At 41.2% G+C, this 22,042-nt stretch overlaps 1 pseudogene; it reads left to right on the top strand.

Annotated features, from left to right (window-relative positions):
* The first annotated feature begins 13,037 nt into the window (after positions 1–13,037).
* On the top strand, positions 13,038–21,008 carry LOC128307521 (uncharacterized; annotated as a pseudogene).
* The last annotated feature ends 1,034 nt before the right edge of the window (positions 21,009–22,042 follow it).

The raw sequence follows: 22,042 nt of genomic DNA, 5'->3' as shown, positions 1-22,042 counted from the left end.
TTGCACCATCGAAGCTTAACGAATACCAACGGTAACGTATATGACCTACCACACTCGCGTGTTATCGCGACTGCACGCGTTATGCACTACGAAAAGAACCATGCGAGCGATAATATTACATATGCATCCAGTACGCAGATCAAGTTGTTAGGTCTATGGCTTTATTTAAAGATGATATTATTTTTATTCAACTACGGTTATACTTGTGAAGCGATGTGCGATGTTCCCCCTTATTGGAACGTTGGAGACATTCTTGCCTTTCCTTGGGTAGGGGTATGCCCGTGAAATGAAACTAGGCGAATAGTTATGATAGATATACTCTACTCCCGACACACGATCGATAACCGTTCGATCGAATGATCGTCCGAATCTCTTCCGTGTGTCGGTTACACTGCATTATTTATACCATTTCTGATGGGTACTTTTTGTATAACTGCTTAGTCTATTTACGAAAGTTTGTTCGCTCGTTGTGTCACAGTCAACATGTTTACAATTTATTTTCTGGTGTTGTGTGTGTTGGTATCATCCGATTTATAGGTTCATATTTCAATTATGGGTTAATCATTGGTTTGTCCCTAGTCAAAATAAATTACTGTGTAACTAGCTATCTTGCGCACTTATTCCATTGCATTCGGTCGCAGTTAGCATTTCACTGTCTCTCTTCTTGGCGTAACGACTTACTAGGTCATGCCTGCCATTTTTGGCTTACTAAATTTAGTAGAATGACACAGCTGCAACAAAATAAAAGTTAATGCAGCTTTCAATGGTTGGGTTCATCTCACCCTGTTACATACATTATGACACGCGATAGCGGCATTTGACCACGCGCGTACACAACAAACACAACATCACTATGCAATACGACCTCCTGTTTTGGAGACCGCACTATATCTGCCACAGGTGCGTAATGCACGATGCATGCATTTTAGTTGCAGAACTGCTCCAATCCACCATGTTTGTTGTTCCGCGTCAACATTAAGGCACGGTTTGGTTCGCTCATGCTCAGGAACAATCTGCTAATCGGCGCGGATCAATCGGTTGAGGCTCCTGCCGTGAACGATGTTACTGTGTGCTCGAACGACTTTGCGATGAATTCGATGTGGCGCCACGCGGTCCGTTGTCAATCGATGATGGAAGGAATGGGTTTTAATGTTTCTTCCCGACCAAAGTCTACCGGCTGATGGTTTGTGTTCCTGGTATTGTCAGTGGCATGTACCAGGCCTTAGTTCCAGCGATTCGTCTTCATTTCCGTGCAATGGAGCCGCCTGCAAACAGAAGTCGAATGGATAAGTTTGCACGACATATATACAGGTATGTATTGTAGGTACCTACCATGGTGTGTTCCCGGTAAAAGCTCATCTGGTAGCTGCTATCAATCCTGTTCAGCTTCTGTGTAGGGCGCACCACTACTGTGCTATGGCTGATGGTTAGAGTATCTGAAACGTTAAATAAAAAGCATAACATCCCCCGCCCCAGTTGGTATACAACTGTTGTCAATTGCTGGCAACAGTAATACTCCAGCCAGCAACACGTGGAGGTTGGGGTCGGAGTTCTGAAATAGTGTTTTATATTTCAGCATTTGCTAGCCGCCTAGAATGAAAAAGAGTTATTAAATTGTTCGCCACAATCGAAAAATGCTCCAACCCTGTCGGGTGTGTTGCATCCCAATCCCCATCCCAATCCCATCCATCCCATCCCATCCCATCCCAATCCCATCCATCCATCCCGTCCCATCCCATCCCATCCCATCCCACCCATCCTAATTACCTACACCTGTCCCTATGCTGGTCCTAAGCTGGGCCTACTCAGCTTTCAAGGCGTTCAGAATGGAAGCAAAAACATTCTGATTACGCCGTTTGAACTCGTACTCCCTGACGTACGAGACCAAACTGCCTTTGTTTGTTCCCTTCCTTTTCAAGAACGGCTTTAGCTTACCCCATAAATTTTCGATCGTTTGTGTGTGAATTTCCCTATCTCCTGGCACTACAAAATTTTGCGAGTGATTTACCGTTCTATGCTCATAGCCATAAGCCTCGAGCCCGTTATACGCCCTCCAACAATCGGTCAGGACGATCGTATCAGGCGCAACATTCTCGAGGATTAAGTCATGGAGCGTAGACCTATTTCTATTTTCCACTATCTCAAGAAATATTGCTTTTGTCTCACGACAAATCCCCCCCACTATCCATACTTGATTATTTTGAGATGTTCGGCCTCTATTATACTTACGTTTGGTGAGGACGGACTCGTCTACCTCCACCGTATATCCAGGTCCCCCGATGATTTCCCTATGCTGCTCTAAATGCTCTGAACACTTTTCCCTAAGTAGCCTAAACCAGTTGTTAACTGTTTTTCTGCTGCAATCTGCCTCGGCCCTAGTGCTGCTAACGTGCGAGTCGCGGGACCACTCGAAGGTTAAGCGGAGGAGTTGTGCAAGCGACAGTTTCGAGTTTTGGAACACACTTCCCTCCCGGATAGTGCATTCCGACCCTACACAACTGTCGTTTGCGCAAACCCATTTGTACGCATTGCGTCTTTCAATTATACGCAAAACCATCGAGTGGTGGCACTCCTCGCACACCTGCTGTCCCTTCAACAAACCTACCTCCTGCATTAATAAAACTAACTGGCGCCCATCCTGCGTTAAAGCTACTAACTCTGCAATTGACCTAACCTGGCTAAGGGCGCTCATTTTCCCTATTCTTCTAAAATTATTTCCTTTCTGATGCACTTTGCAAAAACACTTTCACTGTCGCGCTTTTCCTCACAATCAATTGCTGGACGGTCGGAATTTTCGTCTGCTGCTTCTTACGGTCACTTCGCAATCGGTGGCAATCGCTGTTATTAATCAGCCTAATACCGTTAGTTATTTACATTTCGAATTCACAGTACCTGTCAATCAGTGCGGTCGTAAAGGGTTGAATACGAACTAACTATATACCGGCTAGTTATAACCGATAAGATAATTTTATGCACAACTGATAATGCACATATATTACCATTGTTTGCATTGAGATTGAGTTGAAAAGCGTCTATAGTGCCATTTTTCAAACTATAATAAACTATAAATGGGAGGAATATTATTGGAAAGAAAATTGCTCCCTTTTTTAAATATTGTTTTTTTTTTTAATTTTGTTATTTTATGGTTTGTTTAAAACATGCGGTAATAATTTTGAAGAGAACGTCTCCAGTGTAAAACAGCCTAGTTGAATCAAACGATTCTTTCAATAGTATGACTAACCGATAGTTTATCTGGTCCAATATTTGCAATGCGAACCGTATAGCTCCTTATTCGTAATACGCGTTTCTTTTTTCCGACACACGCAAATTCGTTGTACGCATTTTTCCAATTTTAGCAGCAACATGAGAAAATTATGTGCTGTGTGCAAAGTGTATAGTCACATGTTGCCGAGATCAACCGTACATTTAAACTCTGTCCGTCAAGGAGCGCAGTCCTATATAGACAGGCTCACGTGCTGAATCATGCTTTCTGGCTCCGTCTAACTGTCAACCATAGCTGTCAAAGCGAACCTGTTTCGTGAACTGCGCGATGTTGGTTGCAACTACAATAAAGGAACTTGCATTTTTTTTATACCCGTTCCTACATGTATTATGTTATTCTTTACATTTTTGTAGAACATGATTTTTGCCTATCTCTGCTATTTTTCTATTTATTCTTAAATATTGTTAAAATTATAGATAAAACACCACTGATATTTATAGAAAAGCTAGATTTCTTATTCTCAACCACTTTGTAGAGCATTGGGACCTATCGCCAACGTAATTAACCACCAGTCGATAAAAATATCAACCGATATAATGACAGTTATGGCGGATTGGTATCGCAACGCAGCAAATTTGTCAACCCTTAAAACGGCGAAGGCAACTTTCGTGGAAAAAATCGAGTAGTCGTTAAAAAAGTCTTTAATTTGTATCGCGAACGAGATAAACTAATTATATCGATCGATATATTTACCTACTGCCTCGATGCAGTAGATAAACGGTACCGAGCCTATTTTAAGTAAACATTTGAGAGCTTACTTCACGGGAAATGTAATTTCATGTAATGGGAAATGTATTTTTGAAATGGAAACGTACAAACGTATTAAAAAAATTAAAATTTAATTTATTTCAGTTTTTTTTGTTCTGATAGAACGGACTTCCGTTTTTTTCTCCTTATCATTTGTCTGTTTTTCTGTACAAATTCCTTTCCTTTTCAAAACTAAAAGTTTTCTATTACCTTGATTTGACCACGTTCAAATGAAAAACATATTAAACTAACGTTTACGAATAACTTATTCCCATAGAAAAAGTAGCGATTAGAGCCAGACCGCCTGCTTACGGGAAATCTCACTCCTATTGCTTTCAACTTCTTGGAAATTGTAAAATGGAAGAACTAGCCTAGTCGTGAAATGAGAAAGGTGGAAGGAAAGTGCTGCAAGTTTCTGCAACACGCAAAACACTTCTTCGTTAGTCGACGATATGATAGATAGAAAAGCATAGATTTTGACGTATGGCAAAACTACTAGATCTGTGTTTATAATGGTCGGTATGATTTTATCGACTGGTAGGTGAAGAACGTTCGCGATACCATTTCGAGTAGATAAATATATTGGTCGATAAAACCAAACTAATGCATGTATCTATCACTTACACTTTTCCTGTTATTATTAAATAACACCGTGTGTTACAGATTGCCACAAATCAATGCCTAGAAATGTATCAAATTATACCTAGTTTTGATCATTGAATTTGTTCATTTGTCTTTCCAAATATCTCAGGAAAAAGTGTACCAATTGTTTTGATAAATTGTTGCCAATACTTTACCACCGATGGTTTATAAATAACTAATAATTAAAGGACGATTAAATGCAGAAATTCCAGCACCGAAATTTCATATCGCATATACCATGAAGCGGCATTCCATAGTACGATGCGAAGATCGATAGAACACACATGCGTTGTCGGTTGGACGCTTTGAATAAGCGGTTAAATTCGGCTTCGAGCCGAGGAAACTTGATCTACACGACTACAGTACATAGGTACGTACGCTGTCGACACACGCGTTGTCGGTCGGTCGCTTTGAATTTGTTGGTACGTTGCGATGTCCGTATACGCGCGATGGAGGGCGTACCGTGATTTTGCGTGTGTATCACGTGTGCGTTCGTCTTCGATCTAACGTCGCATGTAGGCCAGAACGAGAGATCCGCATAAAAAATGGATAAGTGTGGTTGAATTGCTCGCTGGACAAAAACCATAACCAAACTCATTCCGAAACACTTTTTCGGTCCCCCAAATTTCATACAAAACTCCTATGATCGCGACCCATTTGATTGCGATCACCCATATATCGGCCAAAAAAATGTTCGAATGAAAAATTCACTGCATAGGGACCTTCATACAAAATCCCTATGTTGGAGTCGGGTGGTCGGTAGAGGTCGAAGTCAAAAATTTTTCGTCACCAAAAGTTTTTCAAAAGTTGAAGCTAATAGACCCCAGATTATGAAAAGTAAACCCCGGATGGATTTGAGAAATAAAATGTGTATTAAAATTTCACTACATAAGGACCTCCATACAAAATCCCTATGTTGGAATGAAATCCTGACTGCTCGCGAATCAATAGCTCGTGTTCATTCAGATATTGCACCAATTGCTCCTTGGCTATATTTTCAAGAATTTTTTTGAGTATGTGAAGCATGTAGATGGGACGAAAGTCTTCCGCATTAACAACACCGTTCACTTTAGGACTAGGTACAAGGTCTTACACTTTAGTTTTGACTGGCAGCACACATTTTTGGCGCGCTCGATTTCTTGTCTCCGGCGCACATTTTTGATTGCAAGCACCGGATTTTTGATCGGGAGCATTTAATTTCATCAGCCCGATTCTTCACAGTTGTCGTCCGCATGTATATATCCCCCCTTGTGAAAGATTGATTTGAGTTTAAAGCTTTTGTTCATATGCAGTATTGTTTGTTTTTGTAATTACTTGACAACTTTTTGCTCAAAAAAAAAATACATACATGACGTTCCACAGGGTAAGGCCAAGGATTGACCCCTGTGGAACGCCAGCTGTCACCTGTTGCCGGACCTTCGCTGGTTTCATAGACCAGCTCCCATTCGGAGAAGTAGCTTCTCAGGAGCGTCTGTAGCTGAGCCGGGATCCGTTTCTCTTGGAGGGCCAGGGCGATCGCCTCCCAGCTGGCCAAGTTGAACGCCTTCGCAACACCGCCACCATCAAGCACTGAGGATCGCGCCCGTTGGTGCGATGGAAGGTCCTCGCAAACTCGCCTTTCGCTACGACCTGTATGGCTTCGATAGTTGAACGACCTCCCCGGAAGCCGTACTGGTTCGGTGACAGACGGGGTTGTTGTCCTGCATTGTTGTCCTCTAGATGTTCATTGGAGCGGTCGAGCACCAAGCGTTCAAAACCCTTCGGGATAACCCCCATCACCAGCAATGGCCGACTCGCCGACGGTTCTCCCGGTTGCTTGTCCGGCTTCGCGATTAGTACCTTTAGGCTTTTGGCACGATGGGTGACACATTCGGTGCTGGCCCTTGCACACCGCGCAGCACACCTCCGCAGAGCAATCCCTCGCCAGATGGTTCGGCTGACCGCAGCGGATGCACGCTGCTGACCGATCGGTTTCGCTCCAGCAACTGGCCGAACTCTAGGCACCTGAAACACCGTTGTTTCCGTGGCATGAGGAGTATTTGATGAGCACGTGACGGTCCGTCAGCAGCTCCGCCGCCTTTTCCGGAACGCGAACGAATGCAACCTTCGTCCCATTCCACGTCTTCCTCAGCTGCACTGCTTACTCCTCCACCGGCAGCTGCGCAATGCTGGCTAGAGCCAGCGCCACGTCTTGCTCTTTGGCTAAAGGGTTGATCGTATCGACCCGCACCTCCACCATCGGCGTCACCAGTCTAGCAACTGCTGGCTGGTATCCCCGCGCGCACACCTCTTGAACGCACTTCAAGATCGCGGTCGTGTCTGAATTTGTTGGTACGTTGCGATGTCCGTATACGCGCGATGGAGGGCGTACCGTGATTTTGCGTGTGTATCACGTGTGCGTTCGTCTTCGATCTAACGTCGCATGTAGGCCAGAACGAGAGATCCGCATAAAAAATGGATAAGTGTGGTTGAATTGCTCGCTGGACAAAAACCATAACCAAACTCATTCCGAAACACTTTTTCGGTCCCCCAAATTTCATACAAAACTCCTATGATCGCGACCCATTTGATTGCGATCACCCATATATCGGCCAAAAAAATGTTCGAATGAAAAATTCACTGCATAGGGACCTTCATACAAAATCCCTATGTTGGAGTCGGGTGGTCGGTAGAGGTCGAAGTCAAAAATTTTTCGTCACCAAAAGTTTTTCAAAAGTTGAAGCTAATAGACCCCAGATTATGAAAAGTAAACCCCGGATGGATTTGAGAAATAAAATGTGTATTAAAATTTCACTACATAAGGACCTCCATACAAAATCCCTATGTTGGAATGAAATCCTGACTGCTCGCGAATCAATAGCTCGTGTTCATTCAGATATTGCACCAATTGCTCCTTGGCTATATTTTCAAGAATTTTTTTGAGTATGTGAAGCATGTAGATGGGACGAAAGTCTTCCGCATTAACAACACCGTTCACTTTAGGACTAGGTACAAGGTCTTACACTTTAGTTTTGACTGGCAGCACACATTTTTGGCGCGCTCGATTTCTTGTCTCCGGCGCACATTTTTGATTGCAAGCACCGGATTTTTGATCGGGAGCATTTAATTTCATCAGCCCGATTCTTCACAGTTGTCGTCCGCATGTATATATCCCCCCTTGTGAAAGATTGATTTGAGTTTAAAGCTTTTGTTCATATGCAGTATTGTTTGTTTTTGTAATTACTTGACAACTTTTTGCTCAAAAAAAAAAATACATACATGACGTTCCACAGGGTAAGGCCAAGGATTGACCCCTGTGGAACGCCAGCTGTCACCTGTTGCCGGACCTTCGCTGGTTTCATAGACCAGCTCCTATTCGGAGAAGTAGCTTCTCAGGAGCGTCTGTAGCTGAGCCGGGATCCGTTTCTCTTGGAGGGCCAGGGCGATCGCCTCCCAGCTGGCCAAGTTGAACGCCTTCGCAACACCGCCACCATCAAGCACTGAGGATCGCGCCCGTTGGTGCGATGGAAGGTCCTCGCAAACTCGCCTTTCGCTACGACCTGTATGGCTTCGATAGTTGAACGACCTCCCCGGAAGCCGTACTGGTTCGGTGACAGACGGGGTTGTTGTCCTGCATTGTTGTCCTCTAGATGTTCATTGGAGCGGTCGAGCACCAAGCGTTCAAAACCCTTCGGGATAACCCCCATCACCAGCAATGGCCGACTCGCCGACGGTTCTCCCGGTTGCTTGTCCGGCTTCGCGATTAGTACCTTTAGGCTTTTGGCACGATGGGTGACACATTCGGTGCTGGCCCTTGCACACCGCGCAGCACACCTCCGCAGAGCAATCCCTCGCCAGATGGTTCGGCTGACCGCAGCGGATGCACGCTGCTGACCGATCGGTTTCGCTCCAGCAACTGGCCGAACTCTAGGCACCTGAAACACCGTTGTTTCCGTGGCGTCAGTGCCGTCCGCACAAGGCATGAGGAGTATTTGATGAGCACGTGACGGTCCGTCAGCAGCTCCGCCGCCTTTTCCGGAACGCGAACGAATGCAACCTTCGTCCCATTCCACGTCTTCCTCAGCTGCACTGCTTACTCCTCCACCGGCAGCTGCGCAATGCTGGCTAGAGCCAGCGCCACGTCTTGCTCTTTGGCTAAAGGGTTGATCGTATCGACCCGCACCTCCACCATCGGCGTCACCAGTCTAGCAACTGCTGGCTGGTATCCCCGCGCGCACACCTCTTGAACGCACTTCAAGATCGCGGTCGTGTCTGCCTCCTTCTCAACGTCCATGACCAGTCTCGAGCGCATGGTCCGACGTCCGACCCCCAGCTGGCTGTTGTACTTCTGCAACTCTGGGGCTGCTCGAACCAGCTGCGGCCATAGCTGCTGCCGCTGTTGATCAGCCATCTGCTGACGTGACGGCTTACGGCGTACCACCTCGACCCAGGAGCCGCCTTCCGTCGCCTGAGGTGGTTGGCTCGTAGCCGCCACCGCGTCCTGCTGCTGCCAACGCTGCTGCGTCTCCTGCTGCATGCCTCGCTCCAGCTGCTGCTGCACAATAGGCTTGTTCTGACTAATGGACTGCGCCACCAGAGTCGTCAGCATGGCTCGCTCCTATCGCAGCTCTTCGCGCAGCTGCTGATTATCTGCGATCAGCCGCTCCTCACGCTGTCGCGCCTCGAGACGTGCCTATCGCAGATCCTGCCGAGCCCGCTCGGCTGCTTACTCCAGCTGGACTCGCAGGAGCGATACCTGTTCCTCCAGCTTCTTAACTACCGCCAACAACGCCTCGTTGTCGAGCTTGGCCTCATTGAGAAGCCGTCGTACTTCGCTCGACGGCGAGCCTCCACTGCCAGTCACTAGAATGGCCCCATACTTGCTAGTGGTTCCACTCGCTGCCGCTCCTTCCATCACCGGCGTTAGCGGTACCGTGAGCTTCTTTCCCGTGCTCATGGCTGGTTTGCCCTTGGTGGCAGCGTTCGGCTCGTCCAACGAGAGAGTTCGTCCCCTTAAACTCCTTTCCATGGCCCTCGGAATGCAAGCCTATTTGTGTATAATTATTATGGCTTCTTCGTATTTTAGCAGTCGTTTCCGATTTTTTCCCGCGTGTTTTAACAAAAATCGGAAATTCGAGCAGATTTGAGCTACCGCTTTGCCCCCACAACTACCCCGAATTTCCTGCACACTTTTGAAATTCGAGCAGTTTTCGAGCAGTAACCGTCGATTCACAAATTTGTCTAGCGAGGACTGCTCACCTTTAAAATTTCGTCTGCTGGGCCATACCGAGTTGTCACAAAAATGTCAAAACACAAAAACAAACACAACGGTGAAAACCGCAACCAAATACGTTAAAAACTGGCGAAGTTACAGATTGTAATATAACTGCTTGTCCCATAGATACAACACGGTCACACGTGATCACCACGGGACAACACACCATGTATAGGTCTACATTTCTTTCAGTACGGATTGGGACAGAGTCCCCAATAAAACACTAGACTTCTTTAGTTGAGCATAACGATCAACTACGACAGTAACAGCGTGTGCACGTAGCAGCGAGTGCCTCCGAGTGACTGCCTAGTCAATTGTCAATCTTTATTTTATAACATAATTTCGAGTAAACATCGTGAGAACAAAATTGATGGAAATGTCCATTACCCTAGATATCGAACTAGTTGAAGTTTGATGCTTTTGTTTGTCTGAATTTTGATTGGTTGGTTTAATTGTTTTCTTGAGTTCTAGTTCTTATTAATTGGGTGGCCTAGTTCTGTTTCATATAAACTATGTATGGACGGGTTATTTCCTGTTGTTAACTTGAACCAAATCAAGCAATAGGGTCTATTGCTATATTGCAAAGGTTGCAACTCTGGCGTGAAGCGCACCTGTACTGTCTTGCAATGAGGTCGCGATGGGTTTTTTTTGACGCTGCGTATTGATCGGGTATGGATTGAGTTTGCGTAAGCTCTTTGCGCGGTCGACGCTTCTATGGTGTATGTTTTATGTTTTGCCTATTGGGTTTGTACCTGCAACTTGTGTGCGATTAATGTTTGATTTAATTGCGCCTGAGGTTTATGCTATTTGCGTTAATTGTTTATTGCAGTTCTTGTTCTAATATCTTGATAGAGGAGCATGGGGTGAATTTCAACATAAGACATGGGGTGAATGTTTTTAAGACTGCATAGCAGATATGCTACAAGATTTTTACAGGCCAAATTTAAAAGCGTGCACTTTTCTTTTATTCCCACAAAATGCACCTTAACAGTCGGAAGTTTCATTATACCCGCCTCAACCTTACTTTCATACTCACAAAAAGATTTATCACAGCCACAACTTGATTTATCAACAGGTTATACATAGTTTTTTCACCTTTCTACTGTGATGTTTGAATTTAGTTCGTTAGCTTCCATTTTTGGGCGGCCCGATTGTGCATTTGACAGTGGCGCCGGTCCTACACGACGGACGGGTTTGAAACAAAATCCCATCCGGACCGTGCCCCCGTACACAGGACTGACTATCCTGCTTCGGGTAAAAATAAGTCACGGAAGCCAGAAATGCCAGGCCCAAGACCTCTTGAGGTTGTATTGTAGTGGCGCAAAAAATTTTTTAAATTTAAATTATTTTGGATTTTTTTTTCACAATAATTAAATGTACTTAATTGCATTAATTGTTGTCTTCGGGCAAAGGTACTGCTAAAAACAGTTATGTCGTTTACAATATTAGTGACTTTCGTGCAAAGTGAATGTTTTGCATGGCGCTAGTATTGCATAGGGATACTGTTTTGCAGTCGCTCACAATCTTTAAAATTTCTTCAATAAAATAATCATCGCCCAAAGTGCATCGCTCAATATACTCCCACATGTTATTAAAATAACCATCGCAGTCTTCTGAAGTTATTAAAGTACTTCCACTTCCAATAGCTACCATTAACTCTTGTTCGGATTGTGGATTTGTTCTGTTAACAAAATTCTTCCATTTGCTAAACATGTTTTCGATCGGATTCAGGAACGGTGAATAAGGAGGCAAGTATTTAACTTCACATCCTTCCATATCGATTGCTTCTCTCACTGATGTACACTTGTGAAAGGCCACGTTGTCCATAAAGAGAACGGGCTTATGCGCTCCAAGTTGTCCATCCAAATTTTGTTTTAGTTCATGGATAAACTCAACAAAAGTTTGTTGGTTTATTGCCTTATTTCGTGATACGTAGTGCAATATGCCACTCCTGTTCATTGCACATACAATTGAAACATTTCGACTACGAATTTGCGGAACAACTTTTGTAGCAGGTTTTCCAACAAGTGATCTGCCCATCATTGATCGCATACTGACGTTGAAACCGACTTCATCTATAAAAATTATCGCAGATTGTGGGAGCCGTTGCACTAGTCGATTATACATCAAAGCATATTCCTTTCGTTCTGCAATGGTGTTGGCCGTGTTACGCCTTTCAGGAACCAATTTTATTCGTTTCCACGAATAGTGAAACGATTTCACTACGCGTGCTATTGTGGTTGTGCTGACACGTATTTGATAGGTGTTCCACACTGCTTCAGAAAGCTTTTTCAAAGATATTGAACAATCTTCATCGATCCAAGATCTGATTTGCGATATAATAGTTTCATCAAGTTTCTTTGGTCTGACACCACCGCGTTTGTATGCCTCAATATCTCCTGTCTTCCAATATTTCTTCAGTACACAGTATACCGTAGCTTTTTTTATGCCCAAAGTTTGTGCAATCAAATTAGCACTGCTTCCGCCTTCATACGCAAGTACAATACGCTCACGGTCTGTATCACTTGTTGTATTGTTTTTCCGTTTACGTCGTAACGTAGTTTCGTTCGTCTCTTCGATTATCTCTACGTTTTCGTCAATTGTTCCAACAAACTTTTCATATTCGTCCTCCATTGTTAACACAAACAGAATTTCTGAACTATGTTTTTGTTACGTCCGTTTCGTATCAATACAAAAATCCTTCAACCTTTTGGTATACAGTCATTACCCGAGTTACGCGGTCCTCGACATACGCGGCCCGTGTGACAATTTAACGAAAACTCACTATGGCGAACACGATGACAGCTCGAAGCCCCCATACTGAGACGCTCTCATCGATTCCATCCTCTATAGTGAGAAGGATTTTGAAATGCTTCCGTCATAGTGAGTTGTTTGAGTGAGGTAAATTTTGTACCGTGAGATGATTGTTTATGGTGTGTCAGTTGCAGCAGTTGCTTGTTTTGGAAATATCGTTGCTTTATTTTGAAAGTATTGTGTTAAGAAAGAACCAATATTTAGTCAAGTCGTACTTTAATATAAGTCAGAGGTGTGGTGCACGCTGTAGCAAAAAAGGCAAACTATTTTCTAGTGTGTTTTATAGAAAAAAAAACAATGTTTACGAAAAAGCTGAAGAAAAGTGGTTCGTTTTACAAGCGACGCGATAATCTGGAGAAAATACGTGATCGCGAAATAGACATCGAAGATAACGAAGCAGGTCCTAGCAATGATGTACAGCCGGCTCTAGGTAGGCTATAAAACATACAAATCTGCGAAGAGTTACAAAATAAACAAAGTGTTTCGCGATTGTGATTTCAGAGGTTACGGACGATTTAGTTAGCGACAATGGATCGTTTTCAAATGAAGAGTCTGAATATTTAGAACTTGATGAATCATCCCAACATAGCTATGCAGAATCAATACTGAATGAGGACAGCGAAGGGGAGGAGTACACAGATGTCGAGTATTTGGAGTCGGAAGAAATTGAACCATCCAACATATCCGCGTTAGCGAAATCTTTGCGTATTTGGTTTATAAAATACAAGATTGCTAGAAGTGCAGCAAATGATTTGCTTAAAATTCTACGTACAGATGCTTCCTGTGCCCTTCCGCAGGATGTAAGAACTTTATTAAAAGCTCCGGTGCGAGTGGGCGAGCAAATTGCAGCTGTTCCAGGCGGTGGACATATGTGGTATCACGGTGTTGAATCGTGTTTAACGCATTATTATCGGTAGGTGAACAGTTGTGGCCCATCCTGATGCAACTACACGGCATGCCGCATGTTCCGGTAATGGTTTTCGGTATTTATAGTAGTATGTCAAAGCCAACTAATGCCGAAGCGGTTTTGCGACCGTTGGTGACAGAACTGAATAGACTCCGTGAAAATGGTTTAGCGATACGTAACAGGTTGTATTCTGTTTCGGTCCGAGCCATAATTGCGGATTCACCTGCTCGAGCATTTATCAAACGTATGTTAACGTAACGAATATCTGCTTTGCACATCAAAACTAAAATTGATTTTATTTTTAGAGGTGGTTAATTACAACGGCGTTCACGGTTGTATGAAGTGTAAGTGCGTGGGCGTTAGTTTAAGGAAACCGAAAAAAGTGATCTTCGAGGATATGTTTGCCGCTAACAGAACGGATGAAGAGTTCAAAAATGAACGATGCACCGGCCAAGGCCATCGTAAAGGTCCAACTCCTTTAACGGATCTAAGAGGTTTTGATATGATAGAGGGGATGCCAATAGGTGATAAGTTGCATTTGATAGATTTAGGCGTAATGAAAAAGCTTCTTCTAGGTTGGGTGCTAGGTGAACTAGCCCCATTTAAGAAGTGGTCTGCATGTGACAGAAATGAAATTTCAGAGGAGCTTATTAGCATTAAGCTTCCATCGGAGTTTCTCAGAAAATTTAGATCTTTGGAGGTTTTACATTATTGGAAGGGAGCAGAGTTTGGATATTTTTTAAGTTACGGAGGGATTATAGTATTGCAAGATAGAATTGGTAAAGTAGCCTACGAACATTTTAAGTTATTATACTGTGCAATATCATTGTTATCATCTAATGCATTTATATCGCACTGGGAACTCGCACGAAATATGTTAAGAAAATTTGTTCAAGATTTTAGTAGAGTTTATCATAGAAATTATTTAGTTAGTAATGTACATTTGTTATTACACTTATACGACGATGTACGTAGTTTGGGTCCTTTGAGCACATTTTCAACTTATCCATTTGAAGATAAGCTACAACACATCAAGCATGGATACGTTCGAAGTGGGTACAGGAGTTTGGAACAGGCAATAGGAAAAATAACTTTGCTTAGGAGTATAGAAGTAGCTCATTCGTGTGAAATCCAAAAATGTCCTAGATTACTAACGAAAAAAAATGAAATAATAACTCATGTGAGAGACAGATTTATTTTAAGAAATAATGGCAGAGATTGCTGGTTATTAACTAGAAATAATAATATAATTAGGTATAGTTATGCAGAAATGGAGTCTGAGAAAATTGTAGTTTACGGATACCCAATAACTAAACGTGAGGAAGCCTTTTCAACACCATGCTTATCAAATATTATATTGAACTACATAAGCATGCAATCAGATATTTCGACCAATTTATACAAAATTCCAATTCAAAACGTGAAGTGTAAAATGGTAGCATTGAAAATTGTACGATCAAGTACGCCTAAACTTTATTTTACTCCTGTTTTACATACACTAATTTAAAATAAACATAGTCAACCATAAGGTATATATTGCGTAGTAACACATCAATTATGTATTATATTATGACTAATATACGTATAACATTATCAAAGTACTTCTGAGTGCAAAATGTATGATGCAAAACGTAACGTGATTTTTTTCACGTTTGTTCTTAAAATTTATCACATATTTGGAGTTCAAATGTTCGTAACGATAATAATAATAATAATGATGGATAACATAATAAGCGCAATAATTGAATAATTAATAAATTTTTTGAATAAATGAGTTACAGAAAGAACGATTATATTTCACGAATGACGAACCTATAACAAGATCAAAAACGGGAACCACGATAATCATAATAAATTATCTGTTCGCTTCAGTTGGATAACGACAACTCGATTTTCGCGAACCTTTCAACACAGAACGTTGTTTTGCGTAACGCAACTTGAGTTTAAAAAATGCTGTTACTTCTTCATTCGTAGCCTCGTGATACTTTGTGGTTCCTATAAATTTGAATAATTTCAATATACATGTGTATTTCACCAATGGTATTTTTGGATTTGTGCTTGGTCCACCTAGCCAACTACACTTCGCAAAGAAAATTGGTTTGAAAATTACATCTAACGCTTCGTGCAATCTGTTTTTCAAATCACCTCGAGTGTTTTTCTCATGTAGCCATTGTCCGATGCGAGAAAAATATTCGTCATCCTGTAGCTGCTGTTCTAATGAGTCCATTTCTTCGATAGACGAAACTTGAAGAAAATCATCCGGAGGGCTTTGATCACTTCCTTTGCCAGCACACGTTGCGTTGCATATTAGCTCTGTCATGACTTGTACTTCCAACAGGGACTTGTTAAGTTTTGCTGTTGTAGTTTTGATTTCTTCATCCCGTTTTCTGCCATCCTGCTGTAGCTCAGAAATCATTCTTCTTTGTATTTGAAGTTCATTACTGATTTCGTTTTGCTTAGCATATATTTTTTCCAACAGCGCCATCATGTCAGTTCCTGCTGCTCTCGTAGCGTTAGCTATTTCAGAGTCGATGCAATTTTCCAACGGAATATAATCGTCACTATATTCGCAAATGATGTCCGAGTTATTATCTTCCTCATTTTCTATCAATTCTTCTGGGCATAGATCCATTTTTTCATTTGGACACACACACAGAGCTGGATGCAAAGTTGGTATGTTTCAGTTGATTCCTCCAAATCGTCAATTGCAACGCTTTCTTTTTATAGTGTCTTTAACGTCTTCTTAAAACAGTAGTGAAACAGTAACACTGATTAAATGAAGGACTGACACCCGATGGACCGTGTCCAAAATAATGAAAAATACCGGTAAGTAAAATTCTAAATAAAAGATATAACCTGTCTCCTTTCCTCTGATTTCCTACAGATATCTGGTTGGCAGAAAATTTCACATGCTGCTTCCTTCCCTCACACATGTATATAGGGTGGGGGAGTACAGAGACATAAAGAAAAAACACCAAGTAAACAACATGGACTATATGCTCGGCTCATGTCAAAAATGGCCAAAATGCAGCTACCAAGGAACCATATACTTTTTTCTACAGGCAGTGAAAACGGCCGTTTTGAATTTTGCTCACCAATAACGTTTTCACTGGGATACTTCTTCTCACCACCAAACCTCTCACACGGGCGATTTAACCGTCAACTATACGACCGGATACCCGGGTATGATTTTCGTTTTCAAACTTATATAACTTTTTATTGAAATATGATAGCTATCTGATTTTTTTTACTGTATCTTTAGGAAATTTAGTTCTCTTTCAGAAAATATCCAATATGTGGCATTTGGATAACTGGAAACATTATTTTTTCACAAATTTCTTTTTATACCCCTCATCTCTACGACCGGCATACATTTTGTATGGGGAACCAAAATTTTTCGTCTTGAAACTTAAATAACTTTTTTTGTATTGGAAATTAAAATTTCAAATTTGGAACACAAAAGCGGGCATTAGTATTCTATACAATCGTGAAAAAAACCAGAATTTTAAAGTTTATTTAGAATTTTTTAATGGTGTTTTTGTGTATGAAAACCCAACTTTTTGACATGTAGCATTCAATAACTTACTGTGATATATGAACTTTGCCTATTAAAATTCTGTAATAAATCAATTTGTCAGCATATAATATTAACAAAAATGCATATTTCAAGCATATAATTTGTATATATATTGTATATAATACATATATAGAATAGTATATATACAATAGCATATATATTGTGTATAAAACAATACAAAGGATCAGGCGTTCAAAGCAAGAAAACCGTATGTGCTCAACATTCAACAAACATGCCCAAATGAAACAGTTGTTTAACTCTAAATTCCATGCATAATATCAAATAAATATCATACAAGTACAATAAACCTTCACAATCTTCAACATCAAAATTATATGCTTGAAATATGCATTTTTGTTAATATTATATGCTGACAAATTGATTTATTACAGAATTTTACTGGGCAAAATTCATATATCACAGTAAGTTATTGAATGCTACATGTCAAAAAGTTGGGTTTTCATACACAAAAACACCATTAAAAAATTCTAAATAAACTTTAAAATTCTGTTTTTTTACGATTGTATAGAATACTAATGCCCGCTTTTGTGTTTCAAATTTGAAATTTTAATTTCCAATACAAAAAAAGTTATTTAAGTTTAAAGACGAAACATTTTGGTTCCCCATACAAAATGTATGGGATACCCGGGTATGCCGGTCGTAGAGATTAAGGTGTAGATTTGGTTATTGACACAACGGTTAAATTATTTTTTATTTCATTTTTTTTTTGTTAATTTACAATTTAACTTATTTTACGGTTAGTTTTACAATAAATGAGCATTATAATTAATTTAAAACATAAAATTGTGTACAATTAACATTAAATAGACTTAATAACTATGTTAATTCACAAAATCACTTGCTTACATTCTAAAAGTAGTCCTGACTAAACAAACATTTAATAACATCGTCGACTACATGATGTTTATGTTGGCATTTATAAAAGTTAAAAGAATTCTACATTAATTTAAATACTAATACTAAATAAGTATTAAATAATAATACGAAACAACTTTCGTCCGCATTTAGCTGCAACTTGCTCAGTCCAGAGTGTGCTTGTAGAGTATAAAATGGTAAACACAAACCAATGCTTTAATCGAATGCAGCGTCCTTTAAAGTGTTGTGACAGGTTGCACATCTGCAATTATTAATTATTTAATTATTATTATTATTCTATATTATCGTATGATATGATATCGGATAGAAAACCATATGCTATCATAATATGAAATGTTACACTTACCGTTGCATTTGTACTCTCGGTGCAACTTGCTGATTGTGCGGCCTCGAGAAAAATTCTTGGGCAGGAAAACTGCTGCTACGCCTCGTTATTCTGCCTCAGTGTTGGATTGGCATGAATTTTCCTATAATAACAATAACAAGAAATGATTAGTTTTTCCGTACAAAATGATTCGTCCCTGCAATGGGTGCAAGAATGTATTAAATATCCGCAAGCAATTGGCTCATTCCAAAGATAAATATTCGTCGATGGACAGGTTAAGCTGAATTTTACACAATGCACAAGCAAAAAAAATCTTACAACGATATGTAAAACTCAAAAACAGTTTTATTTGGTTTTACCAACGAATGACCTACACTAGTATTGTCATTTCGCTTACCTGGTCATAGCAGGCTGTTATTTTTACTTGTGGCTTCATGCTTCCTGATCATGCTTGGTTTAAAACATTTCCTTGTGGCGTTTTGTACCTATTGGACGTGTTTTGCTCGGTTTGTTTTTACGCTGATACAAAAGTGATCGTGAATATCTTTATTGTTCATCATGTATTGCGCTCCTGTAAGTAGATGTGAGATATGCATTATATGTTATATTAACAGATCGTGCTAGATTTATAAATTACCTGTTTTATAAACTGTATTTCTAGCTGCATAATGTCCTCGCAAATGAATGATGACCAAATGGAGAATCCGGCTTCATTGAGAGATCATCATCAACATCTTTTCCTTCGGCATAATCTGCTGCAAATGTGATGCGAATGCTGCAGTATCATGTACGAAGCTAGAAACATGAAATATTATGGATTAAATTAATTACAATTAAAAATATCATCACACTAGCGATTCATACCTGGCAATGTTACTGTGTCTGTTGATCCTCCGACTCCTGTGCCTGTGGTAATACATCTACCACTGCAATCTAAAGCTGATCTGCTACAGCACGTTGCTGGGAAACGTTAAAACGACGTTCGGAGTTCTATTCCGGTACCACAACGTAAGCCACTGAAAACCATACAACAAGGAATGATCCAGGATAAATCAGCGCCAACCATAGGATTGAGTCGAATGCCACTGCTGCAACCGAAACCGACGAGTGAGTGTGGGGTGATCAACACTTTGGCACATCAAGACCATTCAGCGAATGTTTCATTTCACTCCGACGATGCGAGCGGTTTCGTTGAAGTTTCCCAGTAGAATCTGCCATACTGTAGTTTGGTGATACCATGCTGGAGCCTAATAAACGAACAATAGATAAGAACTGGAGTAAACATTTTAATAATTCAAATGTAATGTAACCTTACATCGATGTGTGTCCTAAACATACGATCATCTTCACTGCTGCAGCTGCAGCATGGTAAGTTTTTGATACCACGATAGAGCAGCTGCTTCCGTTGTTGGTGCTTCGTTACGCCTAAAAGGAAACAATCACTCGCCGTTAAATATAACACTTAGTTAACTGAACTACAATTTTACCTTAGCAATCAATCGAGGGACATCCGGAAACATACGTTGTTTTGGTTGATCGTCAAATGGACGTGGATACTGCTCCTTGTGTTATCCGTACTGTTCCGGATAGTTTACACTGTTCCATGTATTATCCGGACGGCAAAGGTGGATTATTCGTAACGTCCGCAACCACATAGTCATACTTACGTAAATTTCTCGGTCGGCTAGCTAAAAATGTACGCAAATCATGGGACAAAACGAACAACAGTATCCATACATACCTGCAGCTAAAAACCAAAAACAAAGCACTAATCCCATTGGATTTCAAATTTCTAGCAAATTTCTGCAGTGCACACTCGATAGATACCCGCACTATAATTGTTTCCACTAAAACTAACAGCATAAACTACACTTTTATAACTAAAATATCTCAAATAAACGATACGATGCGGAAGCGCCGTAAAAACCAAAACAAACAAAATGGGTGACAGTTGAGAGGGTCAGCGATGACGAAGAGGAGAATGAAAAAAACGATGAGTGAGCGCTCACAGCAATGGGGAAGCGTTCATCTCGGCCCCAGTTTTGCCCAACACCTTCACTCGCCGCATACTGTTCCACAGTCCCCATGCACCACCCCATGCAGCGCCCATAACCTTATCGGACTGAGACCCCGAAAGTTCATTCAAAATGACTTCGAATGCCGGTTGGGTATGAAAGTAAGGTTGAGGCGGGTATAATGAAACTTCCGACTGTTAAGGTGCATTTTGTGGGAATAAAAGAAAAGTGCACGCTTTTAAATTTGGCCTGTAAAAATCTGCATTAACGATTTCATATTTAGGGTGGTGGCATTGCTCGGTCGTACGACCAAATCAGTCGTACAACCAAACGAAGGGGGTGTCATTGCTCAGTCGTACGACTTTTTTCGGTTTGCCGTTTGAATATAAACAAACATAGAAAGATAAACTAGGTTATGTTAATGCTATCCAATACAAACCCGAAAAAAGCGAGGTGCTGTGAACTGTATTTGAAAGTAAGGTGAGTATATGTGTTTAAAAATGATGTTTTATGCTATTATGTTCCAGATTGCAAGTGCATTTCGTAATCAAAACTACGAATGAAACGATTTTCGCCCTATCTGCTGACGTCGGCAAGATTTTAAAAGCTTACTGAAGCCGGCAAGACTGTAGACGAGATGAAGCATTCTGCTATAAGCGCAGTTGTATGTTTTCGGTTGCAGCATTGGCCGTATTTCATCGACAAACCGGTGAGCATACACCGATCGTTGGTTGATCTAGCGCACGGCCGTACGTCTGTAACGGTACGTCCGGATTGTGTGATGGTGGTTTGGATATTGGCGCATTCTTGCCGAAAATACTCAACATGAGATACCGCCAGCCGTTGCAATTGTGATGAGACTGTTGCATCCTGAATGCCGAGAAGAATTTTGACTAGATGTACGAATGTTTGTAACAAACTAGTATCCCCCCCCCCCCCCTCCCTCCTTCTGAATCTTTTTTGAGCAATTGCTTCTGCGACTAATTGAAGGCTGCTAATAAGATAAGATGCTCAATCTTTCGTAATATGAAATAGACTGTACGTTTCGATATCCTCATATATTCGAAAAATTTTACTTTATCTCGTAAAAGCTTCGGGAATAACACATATTATTCTCCATTTTGCTGGCGATCCTTAAATATATCATTGGTTTATGATATATATATATATATATATATATTTAGCGCGTGTATCTGGTATTGCCGTTGCGAGAAAAGAGTTTCTGACCAGTCGGTTCGGGAAGCGAGCTAAGACTTATTTTATTGTAACGATATTAAAGCTAACATTAGTATTAGTAATTAGTACTTAATCCTAGTGTTAGTGCGTAATGCGTAAGTGCGTGGACTGCAGATCCTGCATCATCCTTTGCATGCTGGTCATCCAGTGCATACGCTGGTTTTAGCCTATTGATCGAAACGTTGAAAATGCGCCCTCGGATGTTCAATTTCAAAAACTTGTCGGTACTGTTGATCACCTCAAACGGGCCTTCGTAGGGAGGCGATAGCGAGGGTCGCACCGAATCGTTACGCACGAAAACGTTCTTGCATTGTTTCAGGTCTTGATGAACGAAAATGTTCTGTT

This window comes from Anopheles moucheti (assembly GCF_943734755.1).
Source record: "Anopheles moucheti chromosome X unlocalized genomic scaffold, idAnoMoucSN_F20_07 X_unloc_1, whole genome shotgun sequence".
Taxonomy (NCBI): Eukaryota; Metazoa; Arthropoda; class Insecta; order Diptera; family Culicidae; genus Anopheles; species Anopheles moucheti.
This window is presented reverse-complemented; position numbering and strand designations above follow the sequence as displayed.